Genomic DNA, 9,557 nt, shown 5'->3' on the forward strand with positions numbered 1-9,557 from the left:
GGAGGCATTACAAGAGTCTGTGCAGTGGCCCTTCGGTCACTAACTGCAACCTCTTTCATTCCTTTTACTGTACTTCCTTTCATAACCGTTCTTCCATCTTACTTTCTACCCTCTCTAACAATTGTTTTAGTGCAGCTGCGAGGTTTTCCTCGTGTTACACCTTTCAAACCTTACTGTCAATTTCCGGTTCAGCACTGAATAACCCCGTAGGTCCCAGCGCTCGGGCTTTGCCCTTGATTCTATATTCTGTTCTATTCAAGAGCAAAAGTAAGTGAATAAGTTTAAGTAGAAAAGAGACATGGTTGTGAGTGAAGGGGTACAAATAGAGATGCTTAGATAACTGGAAGAAATTAAGAAAAAGAAAACAATGAAAATTATTTTATCAACTCAGAAAAGCTTCAACAATAATTCACAAGTTAGAGGACCTCTTGAAGAAACTGTCTGAGTATGATATGAAAAACCTTTTTAATAGTTGCTTAAAGTTTGACTAAAAGTTACGTTATGTCGCAGTCATTATCAACTTGAAATGATGTTTCTTCACATAAATCATCATTGTATTTTTAATTAAGAGGCGGGTCAGTCCTAAATTGAGCCGTTACAAAAGTATGTTTATCACACTGCTTATACAGTTGCACTACTAACGGAGAGCACTCAGTGGTTAATGTGGAAACTGGCTTATATGTAAGAATGCAGTGTGCATTTTGTATCTCCCCTGTTTTAAAATGCTTGTCTAAACGTTAGAGCAATACTTAAAATATGCAGTTTTTCACAAACAGCCAACCACAGCACAATGCTCTCGAAGATAAAAAAAAAATTAGTTATGATTATCTATCAAAAAACTGCAAGAAGAAATCCAAAGGCTGTAGTCACTGCAAATGCCGATATCAAATCCATTCTGAAAACCTTGAGAAAAAATGAAACTGCCAATTTTTACCGGTTAAACTGGAGGACCTTTACGTTTATAGCAACCTAGAAATGTGAGTAGCACTTAGAGTTCGCAGATGGAAGACCATGTTAAGTGATCGGGCACAGGATAACCCAGTAAACAGATTTAGAAGCGATGCATGTTATTGCATGTATGACTGGGTTGGATTTCCACCCTCACTGCTTAAGAAATTAGTCAATAAATCTGATGCAAAAAAGCTAAATTTTCTCGATAAGATCATTTAAACTTCCAGTAGTTTAAATGATTGATTCGTCTATCATGACTATTCATTTAATGAGGTTTTATATTGGTGCAGAGTATATACTGTAGTTATGTTTAATGCTGTCACAACCGCCTATTCCTCTGCAAGATAAATGGTACTCTGATGCTATACATTGTGAAATGAGAGTCTGGATTTATGTATAAAATTGTTACCTATGACTCTGGTGTCATGCATTGCAATTTTGTACATTTGCCACATTCAGTAGATGCCTTTTTCTCTTACAACGAGTTTGCCTCACAAGTTCGAGCTAAGGAATCTAACTACTCTACTAAACTGTTCTCAGATCAATAAAGATAACATAACAGTCCAGATTTATAATTTGGTGTCTGCGAAACAAATTCTCTGGAAAATCATGGCAGACAGGAAGGATAATCTGAGGTTACTTTACGTTTTTACCTGTAAGATGCCAAGAAAGATATTATCTGTGGTGGTAATGTATTAATGATGTTTAGTTCCACCTTGCGACGTTTTTACACTTTCCGTGACCCATCCAAGTTTTGCAGTGTAAATTGCAATGTGTGCCGTCAAAAGTGGAAATATTTCCCGTGAACGTGTTCTTTTTTTTAACGAGGTGCTAGCATAGACTAGACAAACAAGTGAATCATCTGAATTCCTTAACCAAAAGAAGATAGGCCTACTCTATGACCACCTGAATCCTGACACGAGGCAGGTAGGAAATTCAAGAAATTGTTGTTTTTGTAATGCATTACTTAAAAAAAAGTTAATGGATGGGGATACTTCATACACCAAAGAAAACCCAGGTCAATGTCCAGAACAACTCCGAGGTGAGATATAAGAAAATAGGTCACTGCTATAATTTTCACTATATAAAATAATAAAACTTTGTCTCTGAACACTTTTTGAGGAGATTCACCATATCCGAGATATTAATGATTATCTAATCGGCATCCTCGAAATCTTACTGGCCGTTAGTTCTAAAATTAGGTTTTTACTGTAATGTTTCTCAGAAAGAGTGTAATGTTTCTCAGAAAAACTAGTTCCCCATCGAATGATTTTCGATTTTTGACTTACAAGGTTAGACAATACCTGTCCCCAACCCCTCCATAGCTAATATGGCAAAATTGTGGGTGTTTCTCATCATTAGAAGTGGCCTAAAACGCTTTAAATATGAAAAATATTACATTTTACTTTTAATTTTGGTACTTTATGCATGCGGAGTTGTTCTGGACATTCACCAAAACCCAATTTGAGTATGTATAATATACCTGAGTTTTAAGAAAGCAGGCTATAGGCAAATGCAGTTGGTTTGTTATGACAGGGGCAAGAAACCTCTCTATGCTGCACCAAGCTGTGTTATGCCAACGCAGATTCCCAAGAGGGAAATGAATCGTTTAAGTGGGACTTGTTCACTTAGCCTAAGCTTCAAAAAAGTAATTGCTCACAAAAAGTAAGATTTTGAAAAAGCCCAAAGCGTTACAGCGATATTTGGTAAGTGCAACTCGCACCGTTAAGTGGTTCCTCACATTGCATAATGGAATAAGTGGTTAGTAGGCTTATAGGCTACAACAGATGAATTTTCTCAAATTTTTTTTTACTGACCACAGGACCTATATTTTGTTTAATTGTTCTGCAGACCATTATTACTGCTGAAAACCACCCGTTTTCAGGTTTCTCTTACCCTTATCCGTAGGTCTAAAAACAACAGGAGACCACAAAGGGAAACCGGGTTTTTTATGGAAAAAAAAAGATTGAAATGAGCCAACAGAAACAGTACAAGTGCAAAATTCAAAAGAGAAATTGATGGGAAATATATGGTTCATGTGAAATTAGTACCAATCATGGCCTAAGGAGACAAAAAGGCAAAAATTATGTAAATGTTGCACTCTTCCTTAGCCTAATCTAGGATACCACATCTTTTGAGTTGAATCTGGTTTCAAGGAGTGACTCCCAAGCCTTTGTTAAAAAGCGTGTTAAAGGTAATTCCAGTGGGCACATATGACTTACCTAGGGCACCTCAACTTATCTGTGTGGGACCACCAACCTTGGGTAAGGGTAATTACAGGGACACATCCTAATCTAACCTAACCTAGGGTGCTGCATCTTGCTGGCCCAGGAATAGTGAAGCTTGGTCCTGCCCCTCTGGATGAAATGAGAACTAACCTGGATTTTCGAGAATATGTACTTAAAATTGTATATTTCACATATTTCTTCCAAAAATGTTAACCAGTAGATTCCTAGACAGTTATTCATATTCTAATCATAAGACTTTTTATGGCAGTAACAGTAGAGAACAAAATGACACAAAAAACTTACTTATGCTAACATACAATAAGAACTTAAAAGGAATTCCCCATGTGGTTGACTGTTATGTCGTCATTCCAGCCCCGATAAGCTTTGTAGTAACAAGTACTCCAACTTTTTAGGTGTGAATAGATGTTTAGCCTTTTTACAAGACTACTGCTCAGTAATTGCCCAAATGGAGTGTCGACAGGACTACTATGCACGCTGAAATGTCAGAAAATTCAAAATGAAAATGCATTTTACTTTTGGTCATTGCAAATAATCGTAATTTTGTTTATGATATTTTCACAGTTCATATGGGGAGAAATATTGCATTTTAAGAATCGATTTTAACAGTCAAATTTCCTTTACTAATTCATAAATATAGTATGTATATTCAGTCATACACAATAAGTATTCATACATATCCAGTTTTGCAGGCATAATTTTGTGCATTCACATTTAAATATATATATATATATATATATATATATATATATATATATATATATATATATATATATATATATATATATATATATATATATATATATATATATATATATATATATATAATATTCTTAAAATGTAATATTTCTCCAAATGCACTGCAAAAATAAATTTAACAAGCTATCATTGAATGATATGGAATACAAATTAAGATTATTTACAATGGCAGAAAACAAAACACATTATATATATATATATATATATATATATATATATATATATATATATATATATATATATATATATATATATATATATATATATATATATATATATATATATATATATATATATATATATATATATATATATATATATATATATATATATATACTTTGTCCAGAAAGCAAAATCTCTCAGATCTCTCTCAGTAATAATTGTAAGGATTTTCATGTATTTGGATTTGTGAGGTTTATGCATTTCTTTTTTTTTTATTCTGTTTTTCAATCTATCACTTTTCACTGATTTAGTAGAGAGGTTAGGAAGTGTTGGTTTAAAGTGTATATATATATATATATATATATATATATATATATATATATATATATATATATATATATATATATATTATATATAATATATATATATATATATATATATATATATATATATATATATATATATATATATATATATATATATATATATATATATATATATATATATATATATATATATATATATATATATATTTTTACTTCAAACCAACACTTCTCCAACCTCCTTAAAGTTTGTCTAAAGCACAATCTTCCAGGTCTGTCATAGTAATAATTTTAATTTCATGTTTTTGGATTTGCGAGGTTTTTGCGTTGATTTTGGTTTTTATTATTTTTTAATCTATAATTTTTCGATGTTCTCACAAATATACATAAATGTAATTACTGTAGATTTTATCGTGAATATAGCCCTAGAGATAGTATTAGCCAGTGAATGAATCAGCAGTCAGCCACAGTGAATGGATATAGCAGCAGGTTTTTTATTTCCTTCCAGATATCAACATTATATATATATATATATATATATATATATATATATATATATATATATATATATATATATATATATATATATATATATATATATATATATATATATATATATATATATATATATATATATATATGGACAAAGTTGCAGCCACAAAGGAAAGAGTGAAGCAATGAGATGCTAAGTACTTTCGTCATATTACCAAGACATGGTCATAGCAGCTAAAGATATACAGAGACAAGAGCGTATATATATGGGGGTATAGTCCTGAGGGAGTATAAAAATGTTGGGAGATTACAAAACGGTCAACAGATTAACGTCGAAATCTGCTTGTTGGTATTCCTCTTTATTTTGTCTTTTAAATCTTTCTGTAACATATGTTTTATTACAGGGTCAAAAGAAAATAATCCTGGGCATAAATTACGGTTATATTCCCAGGTCAACTGAATCATAACAGATTCCAACAAGTTCCTGGGAATAGTTTCGTTACTCCGTAATGTTACATTGCTTTGTGTCCTATTTATTCTGTGGGACTTTTCGCTTAGATGCAAAAATAGAGCATTATTAGTCGGACCTGTTCTCACTGAATATTTTATGTTGTTTTAATCTGGTATTTAATTCTTGACTGGTCTGACCTAAGTAAAATAAATCACAATCGATATTGCATACATTATTGCTATCTTTTTGGGGAATATTTTTTATAAGCATGTTTTTTTATATTATTAAATGTGAAGGATACATTTGTATTGAACAGTTTTAAAAAAGGTTTTACAGTTTCAAATCCCATAAAATGTGGCAAACAAAGGGTGTTTGAGGACACTTCTTTTTTTCTTTCCGATTTTTTATAGGTCTTTATAGCTTTTTTTGAACAAATATCCATAATTTGGGTTTGATAGCATAGATCTCTAACTATTTTTCTGATCTTTTTGCATTCTTGATCTAAAACTCAGGACTGACTATTCGCAAGGCTCGAAGAAACATTGATGAAAAAACTTAAATATTTATATTTATATGATGTCCTGAATAATAGTGTACATATGTCAAACTACTGTATTTGTCTTTTATATAATTACTAAATTTACAGTTAAAAGGTTCCCGTTTAATTTAAATGTCCAAAAAAGGTAAACGTTCATCTTTCTCTAACTCTAGTGTAAATTTAATAGAAGGGACTTGATCATTTAGGTGAGCCAATATGTTATTTACATCCAAATCTTTGGGTATGATGGCTAAAGTATCATCATCATAACGGTACCATGGTACAGGAAAATGGAAAATCTTGGGGATGTAAAGGCGTTAAAAAAAATTCCATATATAAATCTGAAAGAACAGGTGAAAGTGGGTTTCCCACTGCCATACCAAATGTGTTTAAAAAATTCCCCGTTGAAAATAAATTTACAATCATATATGCATAATCTTATGAATTCTATGACCTGGCTAATTGTTAACGGCACATCAAGTTTATGTAATTCATCTTTAAGGTATTCCAATACTGAGTCAAGGGGCACTTTAGTGAATAAGGAACGCACATCAAAACTTATTAACCGTGAATCTGGATTGATTGTAATACCATTGATTTTGTCAGTCAAATCTTTCGACCCTGTAATAAAACGTGTTCGAGAAGGATTTGAAAGAAAATAAAGAGGATTACCTATAGGTAGATTTCGATGTTACTCTGTTGACCGTTTTGTGATATCCCAACCTTTTTGTATTTAGGACTTATACCCACCATGTATATACGCCCTTGTCTCTGAATATCATTAGTTGCTGTGCCCTTGTCTTAGTAATAAGGCGAAAGTACATTGCATCTCACTGTTTCAGTCTTTCCTTCGTGTCTGCAACTTTGTTCGTATAATCACATTTTTACCTTTTCGTGATTTAAAATCAAACATATATATATATATATATATATATATATATATATATACATATACATATACATATGCACATACATACATACATAAATATATATGTGTGTGTGTGTTTGTAACAATCGTATGCATAGAATAGGTTTCAGACAAAGTTTGACGATAACGAATGGTAACTGGGAGCACTGCCATAGCACAAATCCCGAAGGCCCGTGGCCCTGACGGAATGCAGCGTTAAACGGACGTCGGTTGTCATGCAAATATTGTTACGGGTGCAGAGGTCAAATCTCTATCTCAAGACTTTTTGTTTAACTAGATATAGATTTTTAAAAATCCACGGACTTATATTAAAAAGTTCTTGCTTTGCTAAGGTATTCCTTTTAAATATGTAAAGTTGATTGAAAGAGTATATGGATGAAGCAGGTGCAGTTAATATGGATGGAGTCATGTCTGGTGAGTTTGCTGAAAATGTTGGGGTTCTACAGGGGAATGGTATGTCACCGTTTTTCCTTGTCCTTCATATGGATTTTAGAAAGGAAAATGGTTGGAGATGGAAGTGAAGGTTTAGGCTGGATTAAAATGAGAAACTTGGCAGTCTTTGATGCAGAAGTAATGAGGACAGAGTGTGCACAAAGGGACCAAGATTATTAAGGTTCTCTTGAGTTAGAATTTATTGAAATACTAAAAAAAAGTAAAATCAAATAATAGGCAAGCAGAATAGGATCTGGAAATCAAATAGGCTGAAATTACATAGGAAATAAAGATTATATATAGGTTTGGTTACTATATAGTATGAACTGGAATCTTGGTGTGACCATGAAACTATGTCAAAGATTTGATTAATGTAAGGATAAAGCTTTAAGAGGATTATTAGGAGTCAGATGGCAGGATAGAGTTAAAAGAAGTTAAGTATACCTTAGTTTAACCAGACCACTGAGCTGATTAACAGCTCTCCTAGGGCTGGCCCGAAGGATTAGATTTATTTTACGTGGCTAAGAACCAATTGGTTACCTAGTAGCGGGATGTACACCTTATTGTGGAATCCGAAGCACATTATAGCGAGAAATGAATTTCTATCACCAGAAATAAATTCCTCTTATTCTTCATTGGCCAGTCGGAGATTCGAACTCGCGGCCAGCAGAGTGCTAGCTGAGAACAGAACACGCTCGCCCAACGAGGAACTGAAGGATAGAATTAGAAATAACATCAGAAGGGATATTACAGAAGTTCCATATATAGATAAGGTGATGATGAATGGGAGGTGATGATGGCTTAGACATATCCTTTAAACCAACGTCTAGAGATTAAAACTAATCTTTGGACCTTGTTTCGCACAGCCCCCGGGATGACTAATGTCAGTTGTGCTCCTCTGAGCACCAGAAGGGTTGGGGGACTCGGACCCATGGTCTAAGACCATGCTCGGTTCTGGATGAATAAGAGCTAAGAGTAGGGGGGCTTGATAAGAGCAGAAGTTATGTAGGCTATACCTTAGTTTATAACCAGGCCACCGAGCTGAGTAACAGCTCTCCTAGGGCTGGCCCGAAGAATTAGATTTATTTTACGTGGCTAAGAACCAGTTGGTTACCTAGCAGCGGGACCTACAGCTTATTGTGGAATCCGAAGCACATTATAGCGAGAAATGAATTTCTATCACCAGAAATAGATGATTTGTAGAAGACATCAGTACATTCAAGACGTGCGTGGCGGAATTACACAGAGGCCTTTTGCTGCACTCAGCGATATATATATATATATATATATATATATATATATATATATATATATACATATACAGTATATATATAGATAGATAGATAGACAGCCAAGGGAGGAAGAGGGAAAGCCAGCCCAACTCAACGTAGGTCCTAAGTCCGAACAAAGAGGGAGGGTTGGAGTCAGGAAGGACATCCAACCCTAAATCATATGCCAAAACCGTTCATGAAGTGAATCGTTCCAGTCAGAAACAGCTGGAGAATCCAGAATATATGTATACATACATATACATTATATATATATATATATATATATATATATATATATATATATATATATATATATATATAATATATATATATATATATATATATATATATATATATATATATATATATATATATATATATATATATATATATATATATATATATATATATATATATATATATATATATATATATATATATATATATATATATATATATTATGTGTATGTGTAAATGGAACTATAACTGATAGTCAGATGAGAGAATTACACGTCAGCTGTCAAGCAGGATTTGAACTCGTGCATTGTGAGTTTTCATCACCGGAGAAAGTCTACTTTTTTTTCTCTCGGAACTCAGTGCCACGGATGTTCTTACCTTCTTACCTTGTTTGCCTCGAGCCTTGGCCACAAATGTACTTCCTTAGTGAGCTCTCTCGTACGCCGTTCTGGGTGACATTGTAAATGACTCCTTTTAGCTCACAAATATTTGTCCAGAACAGCTTTGGCATCATGCTTTGGCTTGATATTATTCTTGTAGTCCGCAGTAAAAAAAAAAAGAATGACAGCTAGACCCCGTGATTCTTCTTTCGTATTGTATCCTGCCAAAACTCCATGAAGACTAACGTCATTGGAATGACAACTGCGGTCTTTTAAAAGGCAGGATGTTGGAAATGTAAATTTAAACCATACTTTTTGCCGTGACTCCCGACCTACATTTTTGCTTTAATTGTGGAGGACGATTATAAAATCAGGTTTCTCAGCTCT

General features: G+C 33.0%; 1 protein-coding gene across 1 annotated transcript in view; it reads left to right on the forward strand.

Moving 5' to 3' along the window:
• The first annotated feature begins 1,428 nt into the window (after nt 1–1,428).
• LOC136836051 (uncharacterized) overlaps nt 1,429–9,557 on the forward strand; it is a 53,010-nt gene continuing 44,881 nt past the window's right edge. Inside the window, exon 1 of the mRNA XM_067099940.1 lies at nt 1,429–1,878. The gene's annotated coding sequence lies outside the window, so the exon portion shown is untranslated. The remainder of the gene's footprint in view (nt 1,879–9,557) is intronic.

Source organism: Macrobrachium rosenbergii, chromosome 56 (assembly GCF_040412425.1).
Source record: "Macrobrachium rosenbergii isolate ZJJX-2024 chromosome 56, ASM4041242v1, whole genome shotgun sequence".
NCBI lineage: Eukaryota > Metazoa > Arthropoda > Malacostraca > Decapoda > Palaemonidae > Macrobrachium > Macrobrachium rosenbergii.